A 15,959-nucleotide genomic window follows, 5' to 3' on the forward strand; every position below is an offset into this window, starting at 1 on the left:
GTACTCTAGCCCATCTCTAAAACTAAAATAAAACTAAAGATAAATAATAAATAAATAAATAAATAAATAAATAAATAAATAAATAAATAAGTGTTCTCAGCACTCACAGCTACAGCTGTGAATGGTCGATCAGCTCCAGAGGGGCACTGGGGGAGAGGCCCCAAAGCAATAATATAGAATCTATCATCAGCTCTGAAACCACAGAGGGGCAGCAAACCTTTTGGGAGAGATCAGCACTGACCATCAGTTTTCCTTTTCTAGAGAACTATTTTCTCTGGCAAGCCCTCATCTCTTATCAGGTCCCCAGACCCAACCCCCAGCCTCAGCTTTAGAAAAGTGAATCTTCTTTAAAGAGCCAACACTTGACCTGGCTGGCTAAGGGGTAGAGTACTGTTCATTCGTCATGGAAAATTTCCTAAGGAAAAGAAATGCATTTATCTTAATTCTGCCCTTATGTTTATACGATTCTTTTCCTGAGGACTTCTACTCTTAATAGAAAGGAGAGAACGAGGAAGACAAGAAAATCTTTGAAGAACATACTTTATAGCCCTATGTACTAGGTCATGGCTGATAAACCAAGCCCCTTCAAAAGACTTGAGAGCAGAGTAATTTAGATTTCCTTTATCTCAAATAACCAGGGCTGTGTGCTCAGACCATTCCCTGGGTATATCCTCCTTCTTTGGAGGCCACCTATTTCAGCCCATTAGACTTGCCTGAGAGGTTGTCTCGGGGTTACCATTGCTTCCCAGGACTTTAGCTGAACTCTGGGAAAGGCAAGCTGAGGGACTATTGAAAAACACAGACATGAAAAATGGAGCTAGTATAAATAACAAAAATTTACGTTATACAACTGGCAGAGGTTTGCCAGGGAGGATTTTGAGTGCTGGAATATATTTTTAAATCTCCACGAATAACTTAAGATCTAGGTCAAGCCAGGGGCAAAATAAAATAAAAATAACGAAAATAAAATGAGAGAGATACTGATTTGATTCATTTTCCCATCTGTGAATACCCTGAGATGTAGGCTAAGGAGAAATGCTTGTTAATTTGTGCAAGGGATTTTTTTCCTCTGGTTTACTGTGCTATCCTTCCTTTTGGCCTCTGTCACTCAGTTTCAAACATCATAGTACACTGATGCTTTAAACCTGCTTTGCAAATGCTCATGTCTAGTAGTTTGCTTTCTTCTTCAAGCTCAAACCTTTGAGTTCTCAGGCCTTCCATCAGCTTCATGAAATGCACTTCAGCATTGCTCTTGATCTGTCTGCCCGCTCCTCAACCCTACCCTTCTATCACCTTAGCCTTCTAGCCCCCTAGAGTTAGTTCTATGTGGAGTTCTGAAGACACAGGTCAAATTTGCCTTTTGAGCTTTCAGACCTCTCCAGCCCTGTCTCCTTTTCTTTCAGGGATCTAATGATCATACTATATCCCATATCCATGCACAAATCACCAGCATTTTCCTGGACAAAATTACCTTTCTCAGAATCCAGGGCTTAGCCTTCTGGAATTCTCTGTATCTGCTTCCCTCAGAAATCCTGGTAATAGGTAAGAATTCGAAAACAATAAATTTAGGCCAAGTTGTTAGTACCTGAAAACTGACCTCATAGGTGAACCAGTTGAGCACTAACAATAACAATGCAATTTTTGATTTCATTCTGTCTCATTCTGTTTCCACAGTCACCCTGTGAGGAGGCATAGAAACATATTACAGATACCTGAGGTCTCAGTTAGGGGCAAGACTTGTCTAAGGGGATGACAAAAGCTTCTCACCCCACTCAGAGTAAAACTAATCTCCTTAGCATGGCCTTCAAGGTCTTTGGTGGTCTGCCCTGTCTTTCCCTCTCATCTCATTTTCCATGACTCTCTGGCTCTTTACTTCTTTTCATATTTTCTGCTAAAGTATAATTTTCAAAAATTTAAAAACATCACTTTCATAAAAGTATAAATTCCCCTCATTAATTAATGAGAGAATTAGTAACCTGTTAATATTGTTACAAAAAAGAATTTGAAGAACAAAGTATGTAGGGTGACAGAAATGTTGGCATGAATTTACTAATAGATGCAAAACTGGCTAAAATCCAATAGGAAAACTAAGTATAATGTTTGGAGCAATAAAATTGACAAGGCTTTTAGTTAGAATAATAAAAAAAAAAAAGGAAAGAAGGCTCAAATTATAAAGTCAGAATAGAAGAGATATCATTACCAACCTTACATAAATAAAAAAATTCATAAGGGAATGCTATGAACAACCACGTACCAATGAATTAGATAATGTATCTGAGTTAGATAAATTTTTAGAAGACACAAATTACAGAAAATTACTCAAGAAATATAGAAATAATGAATAAATCTTTAACAAGTAAAGCAGTTGCGTTAGCAAGTTTAAAATTCATCAAATATTCAAGAAAAATTGATACCAATACTTCAGAAACCCTTCCAAAAAACACAAGAGCAAGGAACACTTCTCACTTCATTATCTGAAGTCAGCATTTTACTGGGTCATCATACAAAGAGACATCACAAGAAAACAAAACGTCAGATCATTACCCCTTATGAATATAGACCCAAAAGTAATCAACAAAGCACAAGAAAATTCAATAAAACAACATATAAACACATATATACACTAAAGCTAAGTGAGACTTATCCTAGAAATGCAAGGTTTGTTTAACAGCAAAAAATTACTTAATGTAAAATACTATACTAATAGAAGAAAGGGCAAAGCATTTTCTTATGTTCTTTCTCAATGAACATAGAAAAAAAAGCTGACAAAAGCCCAATGCCCTTTTAAGATAAAAATGCTCAACAAACTAGAACTAGAAAAGAACCTTCTCAGCTTGATAAAGATCGTTATGGAAAGCCTACAGCTAATATCATACTTAATAGTAAACAACTGAATGCTCTCCCCATAAGATCAGGATTAAGATGAGAATGTGTATTCTTGCAACTTCTATTCAACATCGTAATGGAGGGTCTAGCCAGGGCAATTATTGAAGAAAAAGAAGTGAAAATGAAAGTCAAAGGTTGAAAAGGAAAAAGTAAAACTATCTCTATTTGCAGATAGCAAGATTTTGTATATAGAAACTATTTACAATTTCACTGAAAAACTATTAAAACTGGTAAATGAGTAAGTTTGCAGAATACAAGATCAATATGCTAAAATAAAATAACTGGGTTTCTATGCATTTTCAGTAAAATTTCAAAAATGAAATTAAGAAATCAATTTTGTTTATAATAATATTAAAGAGAACAAAATACTTAGGAATACATTTAATAAAATAAGTGCAAGACATACACCAACATCATTGAAGGAAATTAAAGATCTACTGAATAGAAAAATAGTCCATGTTCATGGATCAGATGACTTCATATTTTTTAAGATGTCTATGCTTCCCAATTTAACCCTCAAGTACAAAACTATTCCAATCAAGTTACCAGCTGCTTTTTTTGCAGAAATGACTAATTGGTCCTTAAATTAATTTAGAAATGCAAGGGACCCCAAAAATTAAAACAATCTTGAGAAACAAGAAAAATGTTAGATAACTCAAACTTCCCAGTTTCAAAATTTACTACAAATCTATAGTAACCAGGAAAGTGTGGTACTGACACAAGGTTAGATGTATAGATCAATGAAACAAAATTGAGAGTGCATAAATAAACCATATTTTTACGATCAGTTGATGTTCAACAAAAGTACAATCACAATTTAATGAAGAAAGAATACTCTATTTAACAAATTGTGGAGGGACATCTGGACATCCACATACGAAAGAATAAATGTGGATCTCTACCACATAACACATACAGACATAAACTGAAAATGAATCATAAACCTAAATGTAAGAGCTAAAACACTAAAACTCTTAGAAGAAAACAAAAAAATAAACCTTTGTGGCTTTATGTCAAGTGATGGTGTCTTTGATACAACATCAAAAGCACAGGCAACAAAAGAAATAATATAAATTGGATTTAAAATTAAAAACTATTATTTTGCAAATAATACCATCAAGAAGTGAAAAAGGCAAACCTCCTAATGGGAGAAAATAGTTACCTATACAAAAACCACAAAAATATAGTTATCTATACAATTGAATATTATTTGGCAATAAAGAATGAAGTATTGATACATGTTACAGCATAGATGAACCTTGAAACCATTATGCTAAGTGACAGAAATCAGTTTTGAAAGACTGCATACTGTAGGTTTACATTTACATAAAATTTTCAGAATAAGCAAATCTATAGAGACAGAGGGTAGATTAGTGGTTGCCTAGGGCTTGGAAGATGGGGGAAAGCAAAACATGAAAAAGAATGAGAAGGAGCTGCTAATGGGGATGGGGTTTCTTTGCAGGGATGAGGAGGAACAATAAAATGGTCTAAAATTAGATTGTTGTGCTGTTTGTACAACCCTGTGCACATACTGAACAAAACTGAATTTTAAGCTTTAAATGGATGAATTGTATGGTATACGAATTATATTTCCATAGAGCTGCTTAAAATGTATTGTTTGGGACTCTCTTTTCTACAGGGTAGAATTCAGTCACATCTCTACTAGACAAAATTTGTTGTATTTCTTTAAGGAGGATCATTTGCGTTACTGTCAGTTTTCCACAAGTAAAATAAATTAGAAAATAGAAATTCAGTTAAACAGAAACATCTCAATATAATCAGATATCCCCAGAGGATATCCTAGACAATGCTCAGCCCTCCACTGAATGGATACTCAGGTATCTCTTGCCCATTTCCAAGTCCTGCAATTTTCCTTGAAAAATATGAAGCTTGTTCTAACCACAGGACCTATGCCAGTTCTATCCCCTCTACTTTAAGCATTCTTCACACATATATTTACCTGGCTCATTCGCCTTTTTCATTCTGGTCTCTGCTAATCTGTTAACCTCTTATTAAAAGCTTCCCTAATCACATGTATTAGTTATGCTTAATACATTGTCCCACAAAGCTGTGGCTTTAAACAACAAATACTATCTCAGAGTTTCTCTAGGTCAGGAATCCAGGATTATCTTACCTGGGTGGTTCTAGTTCAGGGTCTTTCCTTCCACTGCAGTCAGAATATTGGTAGGGGCTGTAATTATCTGAAGGTCTGACTGGGGCTGGAGAATCTGTTTCCTAGATGGCTCCTTTACATGGCTGTTGGCAGGAGGCCTCCATTCCTTGCCACATGAACCTCTTTATAAACTGTTTGAGTATCCTCACATGACAGCTAATTTCCCTAGAGGAGACAATCCAAAAACAAGAGGAAGAAGACACAGTGGCTTTATTATCCAGCCTGAAAGCCATACATCATCACTTCTACTTTATTCTATTTGCTAGAAGAAGTCACTAAGCCAAGCTCACACTCAAGGGGAGGTAGCTTAGGCTGCACCTTTTGAAGAGAGGGTGAAAGAGTTTGTGGACCTATTTTAAAGCACTATACCACACCCCTACACAAACACATCTCCTTGTCTGGTACTTTCTACTGCCTTATTTGATTTTTGCTTCCTTCATAACATTGGTATTATTATATTATATATGTATGTGTGAATTATTGCTTTCCCCACCACATTATAAGTCCAATAAAAATATTGCATTATTTCACACTGAACACTCAGCACACAGAATAGTACAAGACGTATATTAATTCAATGACTGTTTTCTTTCCTAATTAAATGAACATATGGATGAAGTTATAAATTACAGGGGCAGAACCATGCTTGGAAGCTAGGTACAATGACTCCTAACCTACGCTATTCCCAGTATTTTACCCTTAGTGGAATTCTAATGGTTGAATGCACCTCAACAGTGATTCTGGGTGAGGAAAGAGATCTTCCCAGTCCTCCATGAAATCACTCAATTGAGACCTCTTCCACTCTTCACAGTCTAAAACAAACCCTGCTGACCAAAATTCAAGGAAGTCTTTCTTTGATCCATATGCACAAACAAAAACCCTCTCATCTTTTAAGAGTCTGCACGGGGCCTTGGAAGAGTGGGATATGTCTGATACCCCACATTTTCTCCTCTCTTTGTAAAGAGGAAGTTTAATAGCACTGAAGCAGCCTGGAGCTCAGGGTTTAATACAAGCATTGCAACTGGGTTTAGGAATAAGAGACCTTGAATGCTACCTTGCTTGTTCACTCTTGTTTATCCAGGATTTAGCAGCATTTCTGAAGCCAAATGTTGATGCTCCTTGGCTCTGAAGAACAAGGAAATCCACACACAATTAGGAAGCAGACGGTAATGGAAAGTACATGGGATTGGGCATCCACATACTTTGTATCCATCACTAATTTGCTGAAAATTGTATTTTTCATACCTGTAAAATGGCAGGGTGTGGCTGAGGAGAGTATAGACAACTTCAAATTCCTATTCAGGTTCTACTGTTTTGTAAGTTCGGACATGTCTTAGCATACCTTGGACAGTCTTTGCCAGTTTCTTTCCAGGTATTTCAACAACAATCAGCATGGGATGCACTTGCATGTGCCTCTCCCTTCTCTAGCAGCCTTCAGATTCTAGGAAGATGATGTGTACAAAAGAAAAAAAACAAGCCATTTCTCAGTGATCTTTTTAGTATACAGAAAAGTGATAGGAGACACGGAAGACAAACTGCCTACTTCCTGCACAGTATGAGGCAAAACACCAACTTCAGGGGACTGGAGAATGGAAGTCGTCGCTCTTCCCTATCACCTCCCAGCCAGTGGGAAGTCAAAAAGAATGGTGACTCCTCATGCTTACAGAGGGCAGTGTTATTTCAAAGACTATGGTGAGTTCCCCAGCCCTCAGCAAGGGTGCCATCTAACCCCCAGCTCTCAGCAAGGGTGCCATCTCACCACTCCCCCTTGGTACCCTCAATGGAGCTTCTAAATCAACACCAAAGGAGGCGCAGTCTTTAGGGAAACTCCAAGCCTCAGGAACCACCTCATTAAACTGGTGTCTTAGCTGAAGAGACAGAGGTGGGGGTGAAGTGGGAACAACAAGATGTTCATATGCACCCTCTGATTAATTTACAGGGGGAAATTGTCTTATAACTTTCCACCTGAGTGTCTGCCTCTGCATAGCCATGGAGCAGTACCCTGGAAACAGTAACAGTGATGATAACAATGAGAACAACACCCACTCTGTTTAAGCTCTAGCCCCAGGCAACCCCCTTACCTGATGTGACATCAGAAGGAAAGCACATGGGATTGTCTCCCTTGGGAATGTCTGGGAAATCCTATCCTTGCTTGGGTCTTGGGCTGCCACATTTCTATCAAAAGCAAAATGGAGAAAGAAGAATTTAAAAAGTTATTGGGAAGCAAGGAATAAGTGAAAGGAGAGAAAACTCAGTTTTTTGCTTTACAGCCTGTGATATATGCAAGCTAACCAATTAAAGAATATCAGAGCTAGAAACGTTCTCAGAGATGTAGTCCAATGTCCTCCTGTTTTAGATGAAGAAATACCACAGACAGGTGAAGGAATTCATTCACAATCTCATGGTGTGAGGACCACTTGATGGTTAGGAGTTATGGTTGCAGACAGAAATGAATGGGCCTGAAGAGTGGAAGAAACAGGTGAGAAAGCCAAGATACTGATTTCTATTGAGTTTTAGAAATCATGATCAATAGTATTAGTGACTCGTAAGGAGGGTGATAAAAGGGGCAGAGTCCAGGATGTTCTCAGATTTCTAGCATGGGAGACTGGGTACATCTTGGTGACATGTACTAAGATGGGAGAAACCAGAGAGGAAACAGGTCAAGAGATTGACACTGTGTGTCTTATTTGAGAAGGAAATTCAGTTGCAACACCCAATAATCAATTAGGGTTGGAACCCAGGAGAGAGGTTCCGATTTGAGAGACAACATTTACTGTGGGTGACAATCAAAGCCATGGGAATGGATGAGGTCTTTGAGAAAGAATTTGTAAAAGGGAGTGGAGAACAGAGCATCTGAAAGAGATGGCTGCTTGAGAGGCAGAGAGAGATAAAAGAAATGGGGAAACTGAGGAGTAGCCAGTTGGGTGGGGGGTAGAACCTGGAATAGGGATGTGGGAGTCAAGAACAGCTCACTGCAGAATGTAGCATCCATGGAGCCCACATGTGCTCAGCCAGGCTCTCAGACCTTTTGCTCTTTCCTGGTCAGGATAAGGCAGGAAAGTCTCCAACATATTTGCTCTGATTTGCTCTCCTGCATGTCCCAATATGAAGTTTTGAGGCTCCTGAAGCAAAGTCAGTTTTCCCAGATACGACCCAGAGTGAAGCCTCTAGAATCAGCCTCGGCTAAGAGAGTTCCCAAATGCTCCATATAGCCCATTCGTAGTGTCCTGCATTGAGGGTCAGGTAAGGGTGCTGCTCTTTCGGTATCTGTTAAATCACAATGACTCGGACTGTCTCGTGTTTAGAAGACTCACACAGAGCTTTGCAGAAAAGATGAGAGGAAGACAGAAGAGAGGAAAAAGAGTAAGGAAGAGCACGGGAAAAAAAGTAGTGAAAACAAATACCTAAATAGAAGTCCCTGTGCTTTCAAAGCTTTGATTTCTCAAGCAAAACGTTCCTTAGGTGAAAAAGCCACCCCTTATTCATTTTTTATTTTTACCTTTCTAGTGTTTGGTGTAAAGTAGGAGCATAAATCCTGTCCCATGAATTCATTCAAGAGTCCTAATGCTAATTCTATCACAAAAACCAGCACAAAATGCCCAAGCATTCAGTCTAACAGGGTTTGAGACCCAATGTGCTGCTCCTTCATGCTTCTCCTGAGAGCGATTTTCCTTGGTTACCCTCACTCTCCCTTTCATTGGGTTCCCCAAGCTCTGGCTTCTCCAAAGCATTTGAAGAATAAGTAGCCATTCTTCATGTGACCTGTTCATTTTTTTCAAAATGAAAAGTTGTACAAAGTATGCAGAAAAGCATAAAAATATGCATTGGTCTTAAGAAGCCCAGGGCTGTCCCAACATATTACTCCCATAATTTTCCACTGTGGGTGCCCAGATGGGTTAGATGGTGCTCAAGATTCTTCAGCTTATTTCATGACTTATGCAGCCAGCTCCTCGGGAGGTATGGAAAATGAGAGAGCCCAGTCTGGAACCTCAAACCTTCAGACTGCCAAGGCCTGGTAGGATTTCCCCAGCATCCAATCTTCATCCTTAAAAGGGTCTGCTCTGCCAAGGACCCATTCTCTTGATTTCAGCTCAATGATCTTGTCTGCCTTGGCAGGGCCTGCTCACAACAAGCTTGGATGTCATGGAATTTCGGGGAAGAAAGAGGATTAAATACTTCTCCATGTTACTTCTTGCCCTCCCTGAAACAGTTGACTGGACTCTAACACTTAGTTTGGGGAAGAATTTTACCCTGAAGCCATCTGGCAAGGCAAAAGACATGTCTTTTCATATTCTGCTTTCCTTGGGAGTAATAGGCCAAGAGAGATTCATGTTTGCCTCACAAAGAGGAGGTGACCATGGTTTCTGGAGACACCTCGCTTTAAGGCAGTGGAGTCAAGAGGGAAGAGGCTGGAAAAGCAGGATGCTTACTTTACCTCTACCCCTTACTCCCCTGGGGACTTGTCTATGGTTAAATCCCTAAAGACTCTCTTTTCACACTGATAAATCGGGGGCAAGAACCACATAGCTCACCTCAGTTTAGTAAGGCCAAAACAAGAGAGTAGTGAGCATTTTAGAAGCACTGACATGGAAATTATAAACAATGAAGCCCTCTATAAACAGGCTCTTGGCTGAGTTTTAGAGGAGGATTTCTTCATCTAGTTTGGGGCAAGTCAGTTCATCCATATAACTCGCACAAATCTGATCCAAAGTGTGCAACTCGATTCCTTCTGCATCTCCTTCTCTCACATTGCTCATTTCTACAGGACACAGTATATTTCAGCACATAACTGCACATCAGGTAAAACTGACTTGGAAGGGGTGGCAGCTAACCAGAATTTGAGTTCTTGTTCGGTGACATGGAATGTATGAAGCAAGGGCCTGGCTAAACAGCTTTATATAATATGACAGAGTAAAGTAGGGTAGCACTAACAAAGAAATCGAGTAAGCCTTTGGAGCTTCTTGTCCTGACCAAGTTCACCTATAGTGAGGAGAGAACACCCATTCATGGATCACTCAGGTGGTGACAAGGAGATGAGGTAATGCCTTTACTTTCACAGCATATGAGTGGCCTCTCTGGGCTGTGGGCAGAAGCTGCCATGGCCTGGAAGAAGGTCCTGCCATCTTGAAAGTGCCCCCATATCACCCTTCCACATTCCTTTTGTTTTTGTAAAAGTATGTCTGTCTATATAATCTCTCCCTCTATCCTGGCAGGAAACTCATTTTGTAATGGAACAAAATCAGTAAGCCAGAGTGTCCACTAAATCACTGTTGAGATATACAAAGGGGCTGGGTTGATACTTGGTGTAGAAGAAAGAAAGACAAAGTGGCCCTGAAGATGAGCCTGGGCCGAGAGAAAACAGATCAGGCACCCTGAGACCTGGGAGGCACAAGCATGACGAATTTCTACCTTCTTTCTTGGGTACAATGTCAACCAAATGTGTCTTTCCACTTTACATCTCAAAACTCAGGTAATGGGGTAGGAAAGCTTAGTGTAACTGAGACAGAACTGAGGACAATGAAGTCTGCTGGCCTGGCTTCCCACTGTAATAACATACTGGACATTCATCTCAGCTAAGCTACTTCAGACAACAAAGGAAAGGTGTTAGGATGTCAAATAATTAGGACTAGGCCTATGTTGCTGCTGTACATTGTATTTATGCCTCGCTGTGTAACACAGAGCAAGTCACTGCTCTCTGGAATTTTTCATCTGTAAAATTATATTACAGCTAACAACTAACCTACCAGAGGGCAAGAGAGTTCCAGCCCTTTAACACCCTGGTATTGCATTAGGGTTGCTCAAACCAAGGGTCATGATGCGTAACTCTCTGTCCATGGAGCGTCATTTGTTTGGCTACAATTTCCTGCTGTACCCCCAACCCAACACCAGGAAATCTCTCCTCTGTTTTTTATCGATCTTTTGTTCGTATGTGCGATTTCTTCTTTTCTTTGTAGGTTATGAGAAATGGAAGTAAAAGAGGAGGGCTAGTGATCTAGTAGGAACTGGATTTCAGTTTTGAATCTGAGCACTTGGTGACATGAGATAGGGTGTTGATAGGTTCACCCATCACCTAACAGCAGAGCAGGGAGAAGATAAGACGGAATGCCAAGCACAAGAATAGATTTCTGAAGGGTCCCAGGACCCATGCAGAGGGGCCAGACCCACACAGCTCCCTACAGTAACTTAGGAGCTGGCACGAGGCAGTGAATTTAGGGGCAGTCGGTCCTTCACTCGAGGTATGTCCCTTTATGGTCTGGCAGCCAGGTGTATGCCAGCTTTTCAGGGGCAGGCACTGAAAGCTGCTGTGGGAAGCACAGCTGGCAGACCCTCCAGATTCTCAAAATTTCACCACTGTCCCTGGTATGTTGGCTAGGCTTGCCTCACTCCTTTCCCTCTTACTAACTCTCAAGAAAGGGATGCCAACCTGTCTGCTTTGTCTGGGAGACTTCCGCTGCATTTCTGAGAAATACTGGCTATTAAGAATACCTTCCGGCCTCTGGTCCTCCCCAGTTCAATCAGCCACAGACAGGGTACTTGTTCCCTCCTTGCACCTTGAGGGACAATCCACCCACCTGCCTCCTCACTCTCAATGCTTACCCAGCCTAGGCTGGGGCCCACCTGAAATGGGGAGGGCCAGGACAACTCTATTCAGAAGCAAGGGGTATAGGAGACTTTGTAATGTTTGAGGCTTTGGGTTTCTGAAAATATCACTGTGTTTTTGCTGAGTCATGGCCAGTTTTCCTGATCTCCATTTTTCCTCCTACTACTTTTGCCCCTTTTGTCTGATCCTCATTCCTTGGAACTCAGATATCACAAAATGTCTCCTGGGAACAGATGCAGTGAGGCACTGCTACTCTCTTTCTCTCTCTCTCCCTATCACTCTTTCTCTCTCTCTCTCTCTCACACACACACACACACACACACACACACAGGAAACCTCATGAAACCTACAGGAATAAGTGTTAGGTTGGTGCAAAAGTACTTTGCGATTTTTGTCATTCCTTTTAATGGCAAAAAACACCATTACTTTTGCACCAACCTAATAATTGGCATATTCAATTACTTCTCAAGTGACTGATTGCCTAATTTCTTTTCCTTTTAAAAAAATTTACGTTCTATCTGTGGAAAACAATATATAGTTTTGTTTTTAAAATTATTCAAACTGAAAAGTACAAAAAAGTTTAAAAAATCACTCCAGTATTCCATTCCTAAGACCATCCTTGTTACTTTTATGTCAGAATGATTCCTGTGATCTCTCAATGTATACTGATAGGCATAATTTTATAACAATGAGATCTTACTGCTGTTTACTTTTTAAAATCAAAAGTGTTAAGTTTGTCTGAATTTAGACTAAGAAAAAGATTATTATGAACCTTTAAAAATTCCTAATATAAAAAATGTCACTTTAACACACGAAATATTCATTCCTAAAAGGAGTATTTTTGTTTGGGGTGGGGGGAGAAGCTGCAAAACTTTAAGATGTGGGAATCATGATATTTTTTAACTCATATATTTTAGACCCTGGCTTTTAGGGCCATGGCTTGCATTTTACACCTGTTTTAAAGCTATGTTCTTCAAAAATAAAATTAGAACCCACCAGATGTTTTAATTATTCTTTACACTCTTGCTTCAACACTTTTGCATCGTGCTTGCTATCTATATAACACTAAGAATCCCTTTCCACTGGGACAATAATCTAGAAAGGGGGAAGAGAAGGAGAGGTTAAGGAAGAGACTGAGAGGATCATATCTCTAGAGAAAATCCATTTGAAGCAAGGTAGACTGACTTTCTGCCTAATTCCCCCTTTCTTTTAGCAATAACAGTTTAATAATTAGCTTTAGCCAGATTTCTGGACAATTAGTCCTCCCACCACAACCTGCCTTACACCATTGTGACTTGGAAAAAAAATTAACCCCATTTTAATGGTACTGATCTACTTACATATGTTCTTATAAAACTGCTTTAAAAATGGAGTATAGGTAAGTGTAACGCTTAGAAAGCTATGGGGCATGTTTCAGCACCAAACCATCACTGAATTCAAAACAGCATGGGTACACAGGTATTCCAATCTGTACTCACATCTCTCCTAACATATTAGGATGTGCCATAGGATAGGTCAAGGTTGCTTATTAAACTTTCGATCTTCTCTTGTTCTTTGGCATCCCAAACCCTCTGACCTCTCATACTTCCTACCCCAGGAGAACTTGCCCTTCCATCCACAGCATTTTATCCTGCCATCTTGGTCCCTCAATCTTCCCTCCTCCTTTTCTCCCCTTCCAGTGTGCTCCGCAGAAGTCATGAGCCTGGGCGCTTGCAGCTCCCGCTCAGGAATGCGCTTGCCTTGCTTTCGTCCTTTCTCTTATCAGAGAGGGGTGGGGAAGAGAGAAGATGAGCAAATATGCCATAAGAGGTGAAAGGCAGGGTCTGTCAGCTCCACTCTGCTGATGATTGGTGTCATGTTGCACTGGCTTTGTGGCTGGGCCCTTGTGAAATGTGGGAATAGTGGTGGGGTGAGGGACAGATTATTTGAAATTTACCATCTCTCTCCTGTTGGTTTTGTTGGTTTCTCTACTCCTAGAAGCAGAGGGAAAAGAGGCGGACGTTAAATATGTGGTGATGGTACTACCTTTTAATCGGTGTCTCCAAATATCCTCCAGAGCCGATTGTCTCAGCATTGGCAAGCATGAAACGAGGGTCTTTTTAAAGATCATTTTCTGTCTTGCACCGAGGTTGCTTTGTTTGTGATTCTGAGTTCCATTCCTGTGTCTCTGTGGTGGGCCTCGAATAGAGGACTAGAAGGAGAAGAATAAGAAGAAAAGTATATATCAGGTGCTTTTAAAAAAATCAATTCAAACAAAAATTGCAAAAGGGTGTCTGGACAGCTAGGATGACAGTGACCAGAGCCGGAGAGAGGCTCTGCCTGGTAACAGAGCTCTGATTGGCCGGACCTGTGCAAGGAATAGGCCTATAGCGACGGCTCTGAGCTGTGCTTCTGCAGGCAGCTGAACTTGGCAGGCCCCAGCAAGCCCTGCAAAGACAGGCTCAAAACAATCCAGAGTACAGACAGCTGCTGGTAAGCAGAAGCTGTGAGTACTGACAGCACTTGGGGTTGTGAGCCTGCCACTTAACTCTACAGCCTACTGCCTCTGCCTCTTGTGGTTGGATTTCTGTCTTCCAGATGATTAACTCTTAGAGACGTGGTCTTACCAACAGTGGTAACACAGGCAGGGAGTGTCTTTGAAAAACAATTGGCCAGGGAGTCAGGTGCTGGGGTCTAGGTCTATACCAGGCATTAAATACTGTATGTGCATGAACAGGGGACTTATTGTCTGCTTGACACTGTGGTACATGCTCCACAACACCAATCCCTCATACGGCCCAAGGAGATAGAAATAGTTATGATCCCATTTTCCAGAAAAGGGAACAGAATCAGGCCCAGCGGGCAGTGTGCAACTATTTGGGGGCATATGTGGACTCTCAACTATCTACCCGTCGACAGCAGTTCAGTGTCGACTGGAAAACAGGCTGCTCTAAGGCAATGATGTCTTCTGGCCAAGTTTGGGCTGAAATTGAAGTATTAGGTGGAGCCAATTGTTCCTCTTATTAAAAATAAAACACTGGGAGAAAATATTGAAAAACAATGACTATTTTTAAGTGAGGAATTAATAGACATTAATTAGTAGATATTTGTATTCACAAATTGAGTACTTGAATGCAGTTTAAAATGAAGGGACTGGCCAGGTTTAGTGGCTTATGCCTATAATCCCAGCACTCTGGGACGCCAAGGTGGGAGGACCACCTGAGGCCAGAAGTTCAAGACTAGCCTTGCCAACATGGTGAAATCCTGTCTCTACTAAAAATACAAAAATTAGCCTGACATGGTGATGTGCGCCTGTAGTCCCAGCTACTCAGGAGGTTGAGGCAGGAGAATCGCTTGAACCCGGGAGGCGGAGGTTGAAGTGAGCCGAGATCACGCCACTGCACTCCAGCCTGGGTGACAGAGCAAGACTCCATCTCAAAAAAAAAAAAAAAAAAAAAAAAAATAGGGACTGTATCTATAAGCATGAAAATATATAGTTCAAAAACATATTGTTTACTGAAAACAAATCACAAAACAATTCATGCAGTGTATTATTCAGCCAAAATTTTAAAACTACAAAGCAATACCATCTATTGTCTGACACATACAATCTGTAATAAGCTAATAAAAACATGGACTGGAATACTATATATCAAATTACTGACAGTGGTCATCGCTGGAGAGAAAGAAGCAAGACTAGGATGGAGAGGAGGAACAAAATGGTTTTCAACTTTCACTGTGAGATATACTATCTGAAGCCTAAGTGACAAAAAGTGAACATTTTGAATATGAGCAGGGGATATGTGTATCATATTATTATTCTGTTTTTTTCTGAATTAGAAAAAAATAGGAGGATCTTTCCTGGTGGCGTCTTGATTATGCCATCCTGCTCATGTGATGGCAAGAAACTCATCCATGGTGCTATTGCTCCTAAAGTGTGTGTGCTGTTTTGAAATTAAAAGAAAGCAGGAAAAGTCAGGAGTCCTCTTTTCCAGAAAGAAAACTTGCAGAACCTGTGGAGTTGTGTCCCTATGCTATTGAAAATCCTTACTCTTCCCTTCCCTTCTCAGCCAGAAAGCAGCCTTTATTATTTTTTATTTTTATTTTTCGTACAGGGCTCCCAGTCAGCCTCAAGGGTCTATGTATGCTAATGTGATTGTTGTGTTATTCTAACCACTTCAAAAGTCATGTTCACTTATCTGTGAAAACAAGTTCTCATTCATTGCACCCTATTTGCCTTCATGTCTCAGGAAATAGGGATGGGCAAATCACGTGGCAGGTGGGAAGAAAATAAAGGAATGTTGTACACACACCCCACTC

At 40.4% G+C, this 15,959-nt stretch overlaps 1 long non-coding RNA gene across 5 annotated transcripts in view; it reads right to left on the reverse strand.

Moving 5' to 3' along the window:
• LOC103217838 (uncharacterized) overlaps positions 1 to 15,959 on the reverse strand; it is a 487,886-nt gene that overhangs the window by 212,022 nt on the left and 259,905 nt on the right. For 2 of the 5 annotated variants that reach the window (XR_012094310.1, XR_005241431.2), the window contains exons 1-5: positions 13,686 to 13,983; positions 7,141 to 7,234; positions 6,402 to 6,500; positions 6,114 to 6,184; positions 5,021 to 5,224 (exon numbers count right to left, since the gene is read on the reverse strand). This is a non-coding gene — a long non-coding RNA (uncharacterized lncRNA). Of the gene's footprint in view, positions 1 to 5,020; positions 5,225 to 6,113; positions 6,185 to 6,401; positions 6,501 to 7,140; positions 7,235 to 13,685; positions 13,984 to 15,959 lie in introns of those variants that run through there. The other 3 variants (XR_491276.3, XR_005241434.2, XR_005241432.2) reach the window with 2 other exon arrangements.

The sequence above is a fragment of the Chlorocebus sabaeus genome, chromosome 10 (assembly GCF_047675955.1).
Source record: "Chlorocebus sabaeus isolate Y175 chromosome 10, mChlSab1.0.hap1, whole genome shotgun sequence".
Classification (NCBI taxonomy): Eukaryota; Metazoa; Chordata; class Mammalia; order Primates; family Cercopithecidae; genus Chlorocebus; species Chlorocebus sabaeus.